Genomic DNA, 16697 nt, shown 5'->3' on the forward strand with positions numbered 1-16697 from the left:
AAAAGCTTGCATAAGAAAGAAAACTTAGAATTCAAAATCTCTTCAATTGAACGCACTTAGGTTTTGATATCGTTCATTTGAGTCTCCAAAAATGATAATCGTTCACCATAACGTTGTCGTTGAGCAGCAACCTTCTCTAGTGTTGAATCACCACCTCCCATCATGAATCAGGTCTGCAGGATCGTGAATCTGATACCAATTGTCATGTACCTAATTACGATGACAGGTTTGATAGATAATTTGAGGATAAACCTCTCTCAATCCAGAAGGATCAAGTCTACTGGTTCCTAAGAACACAACCTAAATCGTTAAACGACCTTTTTGATTATCAATTGATCAACTTTCATTACATGACTCTCTCTGATTATATAACTAGAATTTCCTCCCTAATATCTAACGACCAAATCTGGCCCACGTGTGTACATCTAGACCACAATGTTACAATTGATAATAGCAACTGCTAATAAGATAAAGGATGCCTAACACTGACACTGTATAAGATATGGGACACCCTCTTCTCATTATAGCGGGTACATGACATAAGTCTGTGCAACATCTCATATAAAATCATATCAAAAATCATGACAAACAGACTAAAACCCATTCTCCACAAAATCATCTCTTCCTGGCAAGAAGCTTATGTCCCTGGTAGAAATATTATGGACAACACTATCATTGCTCATGAAATTGTGCATCATATGAAGAATACAAGAGTTATACATGGTGTTGTTGCTGTAAAATTCGACATGTCAAAAGCATTTGACAGAATGGAATGGAGCTTCATTAAAAAAATCTGCAAAGACTTGGTTTTACTGAAATGGTGCCAGCTGGTGGATCAATGCATCTCAACTGCTACCATATCTATATTGCTTAATGGTTCTCCAATTGAAACAATGTTTCCTACAAGAGGTCTAAGACAGGGAGATAGTTTATCTCCATATATCTTCATCCTTTGCATGGAAAGTTTCAGTAGAATGATACAAGCATAAGTGAAGAAAAAGAACATATGTCCAATATATCCAGCTAGAAATGGCCCTCCAGTTTCACACTTGTTCTTTGCAGATGACTGCATCCTGTTCTCTACTGCTAAAAGATCTTCTATAGATAATCTTCAAAAGGTCATTCACAGCTTCTGCAAGGTTTCTGGACAAATGGTAAACATCAGTAAATCAAGCTTACACTTCAGCAAGAGACTCAGTGAAGAAGCCAAGGAGTGTGTCTGCAATACTATGGGAATGAACATCATGTCTTTAGATGAGAAGTATCTTGGAATAAACATCTTCATAGGCAGGAAAAAAAACTAAGTGCTTCAGCAGTATTCAAGAGAAGATGCAAAAGAGAATACAACAATGGCAAGCTGGAATGGTTAATGAATCAGGCAGAAGCACTCAAATACAATCAGTTACAAATTCAATGCCACAATTTCAGATGGGTTGTTTTATCCTTCCTCAACAAACAATAAACCAACTAGAAGCCACTCAAAGAAGATATTGGTGGAACAAAAATAATGGCAAGGGCATTTATTTCATTTCTTGGAGTGATGTCTCAATTCCTAAAAGATGGGGTGGCATGGGTTTTAAAAATCTGAAGTACTTGAATGAAGCTTTGATCACTAAATTGGCTTGGAGGCTTGTTCAAGAGAAAGGGAAGAACTGGACTCTGATTCTAGAAGCTAGATACTTCAAACAAGAAAATATCCTTCAAGATGATCTCACTGATAAAGGCACTGATAAAGGCACTCAAATTTGGAAGAGTATAACTAAAGGTATTGAATGGGTGAGAAGGTTTTATATTTGGTTAATTGGAGATAGTAAAACTGTCTATGCTTTTGGAGATAATTGGATACAAGGCTACTCAGCTCAGCAGCTTCAAGAAAATTTTGGAGAAAATGAAGTTATTCCATATCATATGAAAGTTGCAGACTTTATAGACAATAACACAAGAAGCTGGAACATGAATCTTATGCAAATTTACTTCACTCAAGATCAGATTGAACAAATTCTCAACATAAAGATACAATCCAATGGTCTCTCACAAGCAATGACATGAAGATACAATCCAATGGTCTCTCACAAGCAATGGCATGTTCACAGTTAGCTCTACCTATAAAGCTATCGTCTGTCACTACAATCAAAGCCTTATTCACAAGGAAGAGGAAGCTAAAGTTTGGCTGGGGATATGGCACTTAAAAATCCCACACAAATGTCAGTTATTCATTTGGAAAGTAGCAAAAGATATTCTCCCTGCCAACCAAAAACTCAGTAGATATGGTCAGATGCAAGATAATAGCTGCAGAAGATGTCAAGCTGAAACTGAAACCACCACTCACATGCTTGTTCAATGCACCTTTGCCAGAATAGTTTGGAGTGCTATATCTCCAGACATTGCTCAAGAAATAAACAATATTCAAGATATTCAACAATGGATAAAATCTTGGGAAAATAGAAGCTCCAGAATCAACTTTGAAGCCAAGGAAATATAAACCTAGTTGTTATTACAATTTGGTTTATATGGAAGTCAAGGTGTGAATTGGTTTTTGAAAATAAGAGATGCTCCATCAACAACATGAAGACTAGAATTCTCCAGTTCTGCATTGATAATAAATTTCAAACTAACATAAATTTGAATCAATTGCAAGTGTTATGTCATAGCAACATAAGTACTAGAAGAACCAATTCTAACTCTAACTTCTGGAACCCTCTTCATAGAGGAATGCTGAAAATTAACATTGATGCATCTGTCTTACCAAATAATCATTTTGCTGGAATTGCACTAATTATCAGAGATTTTACAGGTCAGTTGGTGGAAGCCTGGACCATGGTAGAAAGAGTTAGAGATGTCTCTCAGGCTGAAGCAATTGCAGCTCTGAAAGCTCTCTCAATTGCAACTTCAGAATGTCATATTTGAAGGTGATAACAAGAAGGTGATGGAAAGTATCAAGGGTATGTACAACATATATCCCTGGGAAGATGGTAATATTGTTAAGGAATGTCAGCATTTAATTTAGTGTTTAGGTTCTGTTGTGGTGTGTTTTAGAAATAAGAAGTGTAATCAAGTGGCAGATCTTTTGGCCATGTATGCTAGGACCAACAATCGTAGTAGAAAATGGAATGGAAATCTTCCAGACAATGTAATGGCTAGAATTGAGAGTGAAAAAACTACCATGTAACTTTGTTTTTGCCTGTTGGCTTTCAACGAAAATCTTTGTGCTTTTTAAAAAAAAAAAAACTCTCTCATATGTTCGTAGACACAAAACATGAAAAATATAAACACACAACGCAACAAAGATGATAATGAGAATATTAAGGTCGGACCGACGGAACACAACAGAGAGGAGAATATTAAGGTCAGATCGATCGACGATTAAATCAGAGGTAATTCGATGCAGTGAAGGACCGCACTCAAATGTTTACTACACCCTTCGAATTAAAGTTTTCTACACGACCATTTTAAAATTCATAATTCACTCCCACATTAACAACAAGTTATTCTTAAAAACTTGTTGGGTCTTTCTCATGGCCTCTTCTTCTAATTCCAAATATGAGGAATCAATAGCCAATCTTGTCAATCAGATGAATAACTCCCTAAATATCCCTGAAGATTTATTCCCAAAAGTGTTCACCAACAAGGAAAACGTCTTGCCTAAGAAGGACATCAGCTAGAAATGGTGTTTTATAGGAAGATCGTGCAACAGATCTTCATACGAAACAAGAAAAATATCAAGATTCATCAACACTAATATGGAACTTCGGAGAGATGTTGTTGTTGAACTTTGGAAAAGAAGAAGAAACTATACTCTATCAGACTAGGAAGCATAGATGACTACAAAATCTTTAGATAAGGAGGCGCCAAAGGTATTTCTGGCAAGCTCATTATTCTTATAGAAGTACCTCTCTTGGTCCATATTATATAGATGAAGCAAACTTCTGTATTGTTAAGATATGGGTGCTTGTCAAAAAAATTCCAAGTCACATCATATCGGATATTAGCAACATGCTGAAACCTGCTGGTACATATCAAATAACTAAAACAGCTTATGGAAGAGACTCAGATGAGAAAACTACTAAAGTCTTACTGGATATTTATGTAACTAAAGCCCTAAAGTATGGTGTAAATGGTTATGCTCATGCCTATATCGGATATTAGCAACATGCTGAGACCTGCTTGAACTTGCTTATGCTCTAAATGGTTTGCAATTCTGTAAAATTTGTAAGATTCTTGATCTACCTAGTCCTCTATGTGAGGAAAGACCTGAACCTAACCTTGAAAATCATAATCCAACCACTCCTTCTAACCATCCACTCCAAATACCCCTCAAAACCCTTTCAACTCACCACCAAATCAATCACCTATAATTACTAAAAAGGGAGGATACACTGATAGGGATGCATCAACTGAATTTGCAATCAAGCTTCGCAATATTCAAAGACAAATTGTTCTATCTAACAACACCTCTGAGCTTGATGGTTCTGATGAGTACTTTATCTTCAAAGTTGGTTTTCACGGCCCCCCTCTGAAAACATCCAGACTCTCAACCCTGAAGTTATAGCTTGTCAGAAAAAACACAAAAAGATCATCTTTGCTAGTAAACTAAAATATCAACTTGCTAAGAAAAAAGGAATTCCCATTAAAGAAGATGCTGGACTTAACTGCAATCCTTCTTCCTTTAACAGAATTGAGCAGCATCCATTTCCAAAGACTACCCTTGAAGTACCCAATCCCTATCCTGACACTCCTTCTAATATCCAGGCTCGACTTAATGATGAATATGTCATTCAAAGTAAACAAATTTGGGATAAGAGACGACTGGAAAAGAAATCTACTACTGATAAGCACATGGATGCCTCTCAACCACAAGAAGCTAAAACAAAGAGCCAAGCTAGAGAAAGTAAGGATTTCTCCCCCTCTTAGAGCAAAAAAGCTAAAGACTACCCACCTGGTTTCAGTCCAAAAGGATGTGAGGAACTGGGGGATCACAACCATTTGGGAATCAACTTGACTACGAGTAACCTTGAAGGACACACCCAATATTAACACCTCCGAAGTATACCCAAACAACTCAATTAAATTTATCTTGTTTCCTAAATGCACCATACTTATAAATTTTCACATCTCTATTAGCTACTCTATATATAATATAACTATGCAGGGCTACATTATATTAATATTAGATATCATAGAATTTCATGCTCTTGGCAATTCTTCACATCTATGATATGGAACTTCCAAGGAATAGGAAAAAGTACAACCAGTAAATATCTGAATGATATGCTAAATAAATTAAACCCTGACATATTCTTTTTATCTGAAACTAAGCAAAAATCTCCAAACTTAATGAAAATCCTTGGTAATATTGGTGTGACCAATTACTGGTTTGTTGAACCTAAGGGTGTTATTAGTACTGCTTGAGGGCTAGCCCTAGCTTGGAAATCCAACATATCTCTAGACATTGTGGATTTTTCCAACAATCACATATTTTCCCAAATAAATACGATCAGTGACACTCCTTGGATATTCACAGGCTATTATGGTAGTTTTCACAGGTTCAAACTATCCAAATGCAACAGCGAACCTTGACAATGACATTATGCTCCACAACACAATTTCAACCAACTCGACCTTAGCCAATTTCTTCACTTCTTGACTAAAACTTTATTCAACCCATACTAAATAGAGGTTCTGCTCACAATCTTTCAAGCCTTCAAAATAGTACAACACTCTGCTTGATGCATCAAACAGTAAGCCAAACAAAGGGACAAATGCACCAACAGATTTTAGCTTTTCCGAAGCCTTATTATTACCGCGCTTAGGGTTATACAACTCTTCTTGTTTCGGACACCCAACCCATCACAAGATCAGGCTTTTATAGTCTTACAAAAGCTATACACAGGTAATTGACTGGCAATTACATATGTACTTTACACAAGCCAGTTGCCCAACTGTGCCAACTTGACAAACTACCCTCCTAAAGCCAAACAGGCAGTTCCTAGCCTTAGAAATGCATAAATCAAATATCAGTTCCGTGTAACCAACTTATAAAGCGTCAAGACCATGTGCTTGGAACATGTCATCTATCCTTGCCGCGCCATGATAGCTTGTCCAACCAAAGTACGACCATCATAGCTGAGCATCATTCCCTCAATGATGCAAGTGTGTTAATGAAAATCTTACTTGCAGCCCTGCATGCCACATGCACACAGGCTATGTGTCAAACTTTTTTGGCACCTCTTGATGCTAATCTCACATCTTTGGCCATGTCCAAACCATGTTTGGCTCATCCCTTGGCCTATCTTGTAACTCTGGATGCACCAAGCATCTTTGGCTTATGCCTTGTTGCAAGTATTGCGTCATCTTGGCGCTTTATTATGACGTTTGACCGACCGGTCATAGTAGTCCATACAATACCAATGATAAACTTACTTCTTGGAAAAATGCTTGAAATCCCGGCAAATATAGTTTTCCCTGGCTCATAATGGGAGACTTCAATTTTGTTTTGTATGATCATGAAAATTTAGCAAGCATCCTATTGATTCTATTTAAGCAAGCATTTTTAATGGAAAAGTTGATGATTTATTTCTTTCTGATGTGGGATATATAGTTTTTCATTTTACTTGGATAAACAGAAGAAATGGTGAACAATTAACAGAGCAATGACTTGATAGAGGTCTAGCTACTTACAATTGGCTCACTATGTTCCCTAATATCTCTATATCAAATTTGCTTGTTGTTGGTTCTGATTATAATCCCATTCTTCTCAACACCAACCTAATTGAAATATTGGTCATATACCCTTCAAATTCTTTGTTCCATGGCTTGATCATAAGGATTGCAAAGATATTATAATAAATTATGATGGAATCAAAACCACTCTGGATCTTCTACTTTCTTAATTTCTAGAAAGTTGAAGGATATCAAGGTCAGAATAAAACTTTGGAACGAAGAGGTTTATGGTAATATCAAAACTAATCTTGAAGAGTACGAAGCTAAGTTGGATTGGATCACCAAGAATGTCTTCAAAAACATTAGAGGAACAACTATTAAGGAAGCCAAAGATAACATAAAACATTGGTATCATATACAAGAAAGCTTCTGGAAAACTAAAAGTAAGGACCAAGCTATCAAACTGGGGGACGGAAATACCAAGTACTTCCATGAATCTGCAAGGAAAAGAATGATAAGAAATAAGATTAATGATGTTCACAATGACAAAGGGGAATGAATCACATAGAATAATGAAATATCCAAATGCTTTACTAATCACTTTGAAAGAATGGCTACTTCTGAAAAAATCAGTATAAATCCTAGTATCATCAACCTCATACCTGCTTCAATAACCCAAGCTGAAAATGAACACCTTCTCTCAAATCCTGATGCCATAGAAATTAAAAACATTTTATTCAGTATGGAAGGTGACAAAGCTCCAGGACCTAATGGTTTTCCTCCTAACTTTTTCCAAGCCAACTGGAATATTATTGGAGAAGATATTGTTTATATGATCCAAAATTTCTTAAGTTCTGGTCACATTGTGAAAGAAATGAACTCCATTTTTATCTCCTTTATCCCTAAAACTGTATCCCCTACAACTCCTTCTCATTTCAGACCCATTTCTATATGCAACACCACCTACAAAATCATATCCAAACTCATAGCTAAAAGACTAGAACCTCTTCTACTTAAACTCATCTCCCCTTTTCAATTTGCTTTCATTCATGGTAGACAAATTTCTGACAACATTGTTATAACTCATGAAATCATTCATCATATAAGTACCAGATATGACAAAAAAAAAAACCCAGTGCTCATGGGCATAAAAATTTATATGTCAAAGGATTTTAATATGATGGACTGGTCATTCTTAATGGCTATCATGAAGCAGATGAGATTCAACGAACAATAGTGTAATCTGATCCACGAATGCATCTAATCTGGTTGTTCTGGTTTATGGGGCTCCTGGTAAATTCTTTAAACCTTTCATAGGTCTAAGATAAGGAGACCCTATATCCCCATATCTTTTCCTTTTCTGCATAGAAGCTCTCTCTAGAAGTCTGGTTAATGCTGAACAGCTTGGTCTTATTCGTGGAACTCAAATTTGTTCTGGAACCCCTCATATGAGTCACCTGCTCTTTGCAGATGACTGCATGGTCTTCTGTAAAGCCAACATTGAAGAATGCAAGCACCTTGTGGAGGGTTTTTTAGCAACTTCAACATCTCCTTTGGTCAGATGATAAATTGCTCGAAGTATGGTATTTTCCTCAATAAAAATACTGACCTTAACACTGCCAACAATATTAGCAACTTTATGAATGTTTAGCAAATTGATACCAAAGATAAGTACCTTGGATCTCCTCTATTCACTAACAGAAGCAAGTTCAGGCCTTTAAACCCTGTTTAGACAAGTTAAAATTCAGACTAGCTGGCTTGAAAAGTGAAAATCTAACCCCCAATGGCAGAGCTACTATGATCGCAAATGTCACCTCCACATCTATTATCTATCAAATAAACTGCTTCAAACTTCTAAGAAGACATGTGAGGAGATGGATAAGCTTCAGAGAGATTTCTACTGGGAAAAAAACCTTGAGAAACCCAAGGGATTATATTTTAATAGTGCCATGATCATTAAAATTTCATGGAGACTAATATCTGAACCAGACTCCATGTGGTCTTCTACTATGAAAGCAACTCACTTCAAAGACATAGATGTGATCAGAATGGATACCAAACCTAAGAGAATTGATTCATGGATTTGGAAAGGAATTCTGGAATGGGTGGAAAACATCAAGAAATATTATAGATGGGAGATAGGGAATGCTTTAAACATCATAATTTGGGAGATAAAGTGGATACACAATAAAGATGAGATTCCAACTAAACCCCAACTCTGTCCCAATGATCTTATATACGTCAGGCAGCTAATAAATACTTCAGGAGAATGAGATATGGTTAAAATCTCTCTTTGGTTCAATAAATAACACTATACTCAACATTCAAGAGGAAGACATAATCATCTGGAGTCTCACTGAGAATGGTTTTTCACTGCCAAGTCCTTATATGACAGAAAAATCAATGATAAGTACAAAGATGATATCACTGACCCGGCCTGGAAGAAGATCTGGAAAATGAACACTTCTCCATCTATACAAATTTTCATTTGGAAATGTGCTCATGGAATCCTTCCTACCAATGCCGAAACTGCAAGTATTCTTAATCATATTGATCCTATTTGCAATCTTTGCAAAAATGCTAAAGAAGATATAACTCATGCCCTCATATCTTGCCCCTATGCTACTGAGGTGTGGATAAATCTCTTTGGTCCTCAACATCAGTGGTTTGGGGATGCAACTAGCTTCATTGATTGGATTAACTCCTGGTTTCATCCCTATTATCAGCTTAAATACTGGATACCAATCTTTGATACCACCTGCTAATTCATTTGGAAAGCTAGATGTGATTTAGTATTCCAGAAGATTAAACCTTCTCTATGATTATGGCTAATAAGATTAAGCAACATCTCCGCTCCTTTAATAGAGTAATGCACAATAAAAACCATATTCCGAACAATCTCTATTACTAGAGAGCTGATCAGTATAGTTTAGTCAGAATGACTAATGATCACAAGAAAAAATTTGGATCACTATCAACATAGGTTCCATATTCTTATCTAATATGGATGGACATGCTGATACCTCTTCCTATACTAACTATGATTTCATTGCAATGTCACATACATGAAGCTGTGTGGGAGCAAGAAGAATCAAAGACTGGAGTTCTGGAGACAACATAACCAGAAGAGGAGCTGAACTAACAGTAAACTGGGCCAAAGAGTTTCAAATAGCATAAATAGACTTCCAAGCTGAAAATGATGCAATTCTGAAGGAGCTAGAGGATGAATACAAATTAGAAGTGAAAATGCGGGGGTCTAACAACCACACCCAACAATTCGTTTGGCAATCCGAGAGGACTTATTCCAATATACTTACCAGAGAATCAACTAGACAGTTAGACTCAATCTAGAGAAAAGTATATCAAAGAGTTTATGTCTCTAACTCTTAATTCAATCTGCAATCAGCAAATAGAAATCTGCGAGCCCGATTGAATATAAGAGGAGTAGCTTGAACGGTACCAAAGACCATTGTTCAAGTGTCAATCAATTTAAATCAACAACCAAAGGTTAGATTATATAATTGATTGATCTTAACGCATAACCTGTGATATTCAATTATATAACAAAATATAATGCGGAAAAGAAATAACACATACACCATAATTTTGTTAATGAGGAAAACCACAAATGCAGAAAAACCCCGGGACCTAGTACAGTTTGAAAACCACACTGTATTAAGCCGCTACAGGCACTAGCCTACTACCAATGAACTTCAGACTGGATTGGACTGGATTGTAGTTGAACCCTAATCAATCTCACACTGATTCAAGGTACAGTTGCGTTCCTTACGTCTCTGATCCCAGCAGGATACTACGCACTTGATTCCCTTAGCTGATCTCACCCACAACCAAGAGTTGCTATGACCCAAAGTCGAAGACTTGATAAACAAATCTGCCTTACACAGAAAAGTCTATTGGAATAGATAAATTTGTCTCCCACAGAAATACCTATGAGTTTTTTTACGTCTTTTGATAAATCAAGGTGAACATGAACCAATTGATAAACCAGACTTATATTCCCGAAGAACAGCCTAGTATTATCAATCACCTCACAATAATCTAAATCGTATGATGGCGAAACTAGATATTATGGAATCACAAACGATGAGACGAAGGTGTTTCTGATTAATTTTTATCTTGCCTAACGGAGATTAAATCTCGAGCAAATATTAGAGAAGATAGTGCTCAAACGATAGAATCGGGCAAGATCAGAACACGCAACTAGAAAGAAAATAGTTGGGTCTGGCTTCACAATCCCAATGAAGTCTTTGAAGTCGTTAACCTACAGGGTCTCGTTAGAAACCTAAGGTTAAAGGAGAATCGACTCTAGTTGGTGAAACTAGTAACACACATGAGGTGTGGGGATTAGGTTTCCCAGTTGCTAGAGTTCTCCTTTATATAGTTTTCAAATCAGAGTTGCAATCCAAGTTACCTTGGTAACAAAACATTCAATATTCACCGTTAGATGAAAAACATGATTCAACCAAGCTAATATCTTTTAACCGTTATATCGGACTTATATTGTTACACACAAATAAAATGTACCCTCATTTAGGTTTATGTAACCATACCTAAACATGTACCTTTCACAAATAGTTAACCGAAGTTAGCCATATGATTACTCTCATATCAACCTTATTCATCTTAACCATAACTAGTTCAAATGACTCAAACGAAACTAGTTAAATAGTCGTTCAATTGTTATATTCTCATAGAAGTATACAAGAACACAATTGAAGCAAAATCGGTTTGATTCACTCGAATCAGTTCATGAACATTATAGCCACGGTCTGCAAAATTACGTTCCTTATTTTATAAATATTTAAGTTCATGTACAACCGATTCTAGAAAGTAACCAACTCAAGTATGCAAACGGGTACGCATACTTAAGTAGCAGGACCGAGTTTGGTTATGCCAGTACGCGTACGGGTGCGCATACCAATCATACTTCCAAACTCCAGCAGAAATTCACGGACGTGAGACTTCCGCCAGTATGCGTACGGGTACTGATACTTGCCCAGACATCCAACAACCGTCAGTACGCGTAGGGGTACGCATACTTCAGGTTCCCAGTTTTGGACTTATACACAAATGTGAGAACACACTATTTTTATATCCAAACATGGTTACATGATTCTAAGCTCTTTATTTCAATCATTGAAACTTTCTTAGAGGATGACAATAGACGTTTTCACACACTATTAGCATCTAAACAATTTTCAAGATATTGAAATAATCATAACGAAACATTCCAAGCCTACGCCAAATGATTGTATCACGCAAACCATGTAAGATGTTACTCGGAAATTTTCACATGGTCATATTCTGACATTCGTCAAGAATATAATATGAACTTGGTCGAAGCAAAAGCTTGCCAACACATATTTCGAGAAATATGTAAGCGAGATAAACTCAGCTCGAAATCTCAAATATGTATAATAGAAAACTATATCGTAATACAACTTATGTCTTAGTATAGGAGATGGAGTAGAAATAGACTTTCCAACAAGCTCCCCTTAGTAGTTCTTTGTCTTCAAATGATGAACGTCGTGAAGTCTAATGCTCAACTACATAATCTATGTCCTAGTCCGAGACATCTATAAATAGGCTAGAAATCAAGACTTATAGTTTTGATCACTAACATTGACAAACATGCTTGAGATAGCAACGCATGCGAGTTCGACCGAGCAGTGCTCTAACAGTCTCCCCCTTTGTCAATTTTAGTGACAAAACTATCAATACATATGGATTACAAAACAAATAAAACTTTGTAGCTTCTCATCCAAATGCTTGATCTCCTTGGCATTTTCAACACGACTCGAAATCTTCATCACTTCCAAGTACTCCATGATTCTAAACGTGTTCAACTCAGCATCATAGTTGTTGAAGATCCGTAGCGATAACAATGAGAAAACAAATGCTCTCGATCATTGTTATACAGTGTCATGGTATTATTACACAACATCAAAGTCCAATTGTATCACAACTTTGACAACAATACTATGATGATATTCATCACTCCCCCTTAGTCAATACTTCATATCAACATGAAAACCACTCCCCCTTACATAATGATCTGTATACCATATGTATTTGTAGTATCACATTACACATTAATTCTCCTCCTTTTTGTCAATATAAATTGGCAAAGGTACGAAAACTAGTGGGATCCTCATGAAATTTTCACAGAGATACTTCATGACCAAAAGAGAATACCCTACCAACTTATTTAGATGCAATCATAAAGCCGAAGCTAAATGCATTCATCAAGGAGTTAATAAAGATACAAGATAACCCCTAAAATTCTACAACCACACTCCCCACAAAGATTTGGCAGTTAAGCACAAGTTCAATATGAACTCTCCCCCATAAAATGTCATCCCCGAAGAAACAACAAAGGCGACCTTACTTTCACAAGAAAAGAAGGATTTCTTTGGACAAAATCAAATCACATGAAAACATGAATTTGAATCCAAAGTATTCAATTGAATTATCCATAAAAGAATTCATGATTAATCCAATCGAAATGCACAATTATATTAATCACAAGAAAACTCATAATTAATTCAATTTGGAATACACAACCAAATTAACTACAAAAATGATTAATTCAATTGGTCATGCTCGACATAAGAGAACTTACGGAGCAACAACTAAAATAACCAAAAGAGAATGATCAATTTAATTGGTCATGCTCAAACATAAGGAACCTTACAGAGCAACACAGTATATGCACAAAAATGTGGATCGGAGATTGACCAATACTGCGGAATAGATAAGGATTCATCCTATTTTCCATCACTATTTGCACAATGACATACAATAGACTTAATCTTTGTACACAAAAGTTTTATCCTTTCTTCCATCAAAACAATGACATAAAAGGCTTTAACTTTTGTAGTGTCAAAAGTTCATTCTATCTTCCATCAATACATTCATACCGACATAATAGAGATAACTTTTGAACAAGTATGGGACAGTCACAGGTTCACGGACGTAAACAACATATCCCATAACAATTTGCAATACATAAAATCATAAAGATTAAAATTACAAAAATCATCTTCCAAAAAAACTTAGAATTTAAATAAATAAATCTAAAAACATTTAAGATGAAAATCGTTGGACATAGCTATGTGTACTCACAATAATGGATATTCCAAACCCTAGTTATTCTTCTAAAAACAAAACAAAAAAAAGATTTACTAGACATATGAAAACATCCCCAAGAACAAAGGGCAGTCACGAGCGACACCTAGAGTTCCGGTACGGAAGCTTCATTGGTTCCGAGACCTTCAAGCTTGTGACTAACTGTATCAACTGCATCTTCGGAGAAGATATCCTCATTGCGAAGTTCTTTAACTTGTGACTTCATGAGAACAAGGTCCGAATCAACCTTTTAAAACTCAATCGTAACAAGTTAAGATCCTTTATAGAGTTCTCGAGCTTCAGTTGAGTCTTCCCAAGATCCGTGAGAAAACCATGAACTACTTCAGCAGAGACCATCTCATCATTTTCTCGATATTGATGATAAAATGCATAATAGCATGAGGCACATGATTCGAGTTCGTCATACTTCACAAGGGTTCTCTTCTTCTTCAAAACAAACTCCAAATAAACCGAATCATCAATTAAATCGGCTGGTAAATCCCAAGAACTTGGAGTAGATCCCATCCTTAAAAGAGCACAACAAAAGTATGCGTACTCTATAAAAGGTTTGGTATTTATAGGTTACACAAGAACCAAAGTTTAGGGTTTTCAATTTTGGTCCGTTCCTATGTGAAAAGAGATACATGCACGAACATAGACTTACCCTTATACCAAACTGTTGCGAAGAAGGTATCACACATATTTGCTTAATGAATAAAAACCTCAGATCTAAAATAAACTTATTCTCGAAAGAGAAAAATTTAGAGCACATCAATTTGACACCCCTTTTTGGAAGAGAAAAACAACAACAACAAAAATATACTTATGCAACAAAAAGTGTTTATAATTGATAAACCAGCTAAGAACGATAAGAAGATAGCTGGAGATTCATAAACACATTTTGTCATCAAGTATACCTGAAAAAATATCTGACTCTGTCAGGATTTTTATTGAGAATGAGAACTCAACCTTGTGATTAATTAGCACAAGTATGAGCCTTGAGCTCATAATGAACGTTGCTTATAATTAAGCCTCTTTTTCCTGATCTTTGGAGGAAAACCATTTTGATGTGAAAAGTTATCATAAAACTTGTTATCGTCAAAGTATGACGCATAGTGTTGATTCTTACCTGAAGAATTTACAGAGGGACTTGTCAGCCTGTTGATGGTATCTTTATATCCTTCAATTATCCTTTTTAGGTTGGCTACCATTTTTCCATTGCTTCCTTCTTCTGGTACCTTTTTCACATCATGAACAACATAATCTCCCTTCTTAATCGAAGAATATCCATGAGTTATTCTTCGTCTAAATGGATTAGGAAGACTGTTATGTGTTTGAACATTTAAGGAACACATTGAACTGACTTTCCTGGTGGGGTACACAGGGTGAGTACTAAAACCAATTGGTTTAGACATACGAATGTCAGTTACACCTTTGAGAATTAAATCTAAGATATATTGAAGACGAATAATAGAATTGTCATTCAACCTAGAATTCCTCTTTGTTTACTCGGTCCTTTTGAATCACAAAAGAGACACACTTTCTGATCACCTGAGTGATTAGACAAAATAGTCTTAACACCATTGGGAGAATTCTTTCTTCCGTGTGATGTGGAAGACACAGGCACATCTCTCTCAACAGGAAGGGTTTTCGTTTTTACTTCTGAAACTGATTCCTTTATAGTTAAATCGGAAGCAATTGGTATGGTGAACTCATTTGAACACTCTTGAATGGAGAGTTTACTTAAGAGATTTTCAATTTTTAAAGCATTTGTTTTGAGAATTTCCTTTTGAAGAATCTTTAAACGAGAGTCACACTCACTTACCATACCAACTAGGACATTGACTTTGTGTTTCAAACGATTGATATTATCAGCCTGGATCCTAAAGAGTTTTAGAATCGTTGAACTCTCTTTGGCTGCATTCCTTTCAACTTCAGAGAAGGACTCGTCAGTAAGGTAGTCAGAGAAATACTTGCCAATGTACGTCTGTTTCATTGGAACACAAGGTTCATCTATATTCGAGATTGAAAAATCTTTCTCTTTAATAGACTTCATAGAAACAGAACTTTTATTTATGGTGATGCATTTATCAGAGACTATATCTTCCATCCTCAGATCGCTACAAACACAGACTTATAAGGTCTTTATTGTGTTTGCCTGCTCTGATACCAATTGAAAATGCGGGGGTCTAACAACCACACCCAACAATTCGTTTGGCAATCTGAGAGAACTTACTCCAATACACTTTCTAGAGAATCAACTAGACAGTCAGACTCAATCTAGAATAAAGTGTATCAAATAGTTTAATGTCTCTAACTCTTAATTCAATCCGTAATCAGCAAATAGAAATATGCGAGCCCGATTAAATAAGTGGAGTAACTTGAACGGTACCAGAGACCAATGTTAAAGTGTCAATCAATGTAAATAAACAACCCAAGGTTGGAATTCTAATTGATTGATCTTAACGCATAACATGTGATATTTCAATTATATAACAAAATATAATGCGGAAAAGAAATAACACAGACACCAGAATTTTGTTAACGAGGAAACTGCAAATGAGAAAAACCCCGGGACCTAGTCCAGATTGAACACCACACTGTACTAAGCCGCTACAGACACTAGCCTACTACCAATTAACTTCGGACTGGACTGTAGTTGAACCCTAATCAATCTCACATTGATTCAAGGTACAGTTGCGCTCCTTACGTCTCTGATCCCAGCAGGATACTATGCACTTGATTCCCTTAGTTGATCTCACCCACAACTAAGAGTTGCTACGACCCAAAGTCGAAGACTTGATAGACAAATCTGTCTCACACAGAAAAGTCTATAGGATTGAATAAATCTGTCTCCCACAGAAATACCCAAGAGTTTTTTTCCATCT

This window comes from Papaver somniferum, chromosome 3, assembly GCF_003573695.1.
Source record: "Papaver somniferum cultivar HN1 chromosome 3, ASM357369v1, whole genome shotgun sequence".
Taxonomy (NCBI): Eukaryota; Viridiplantae; Streptophyta; class Magnoliopsida; order Ranunculales; family Papaveraceae; genus Papaver; species Papaver somniferum.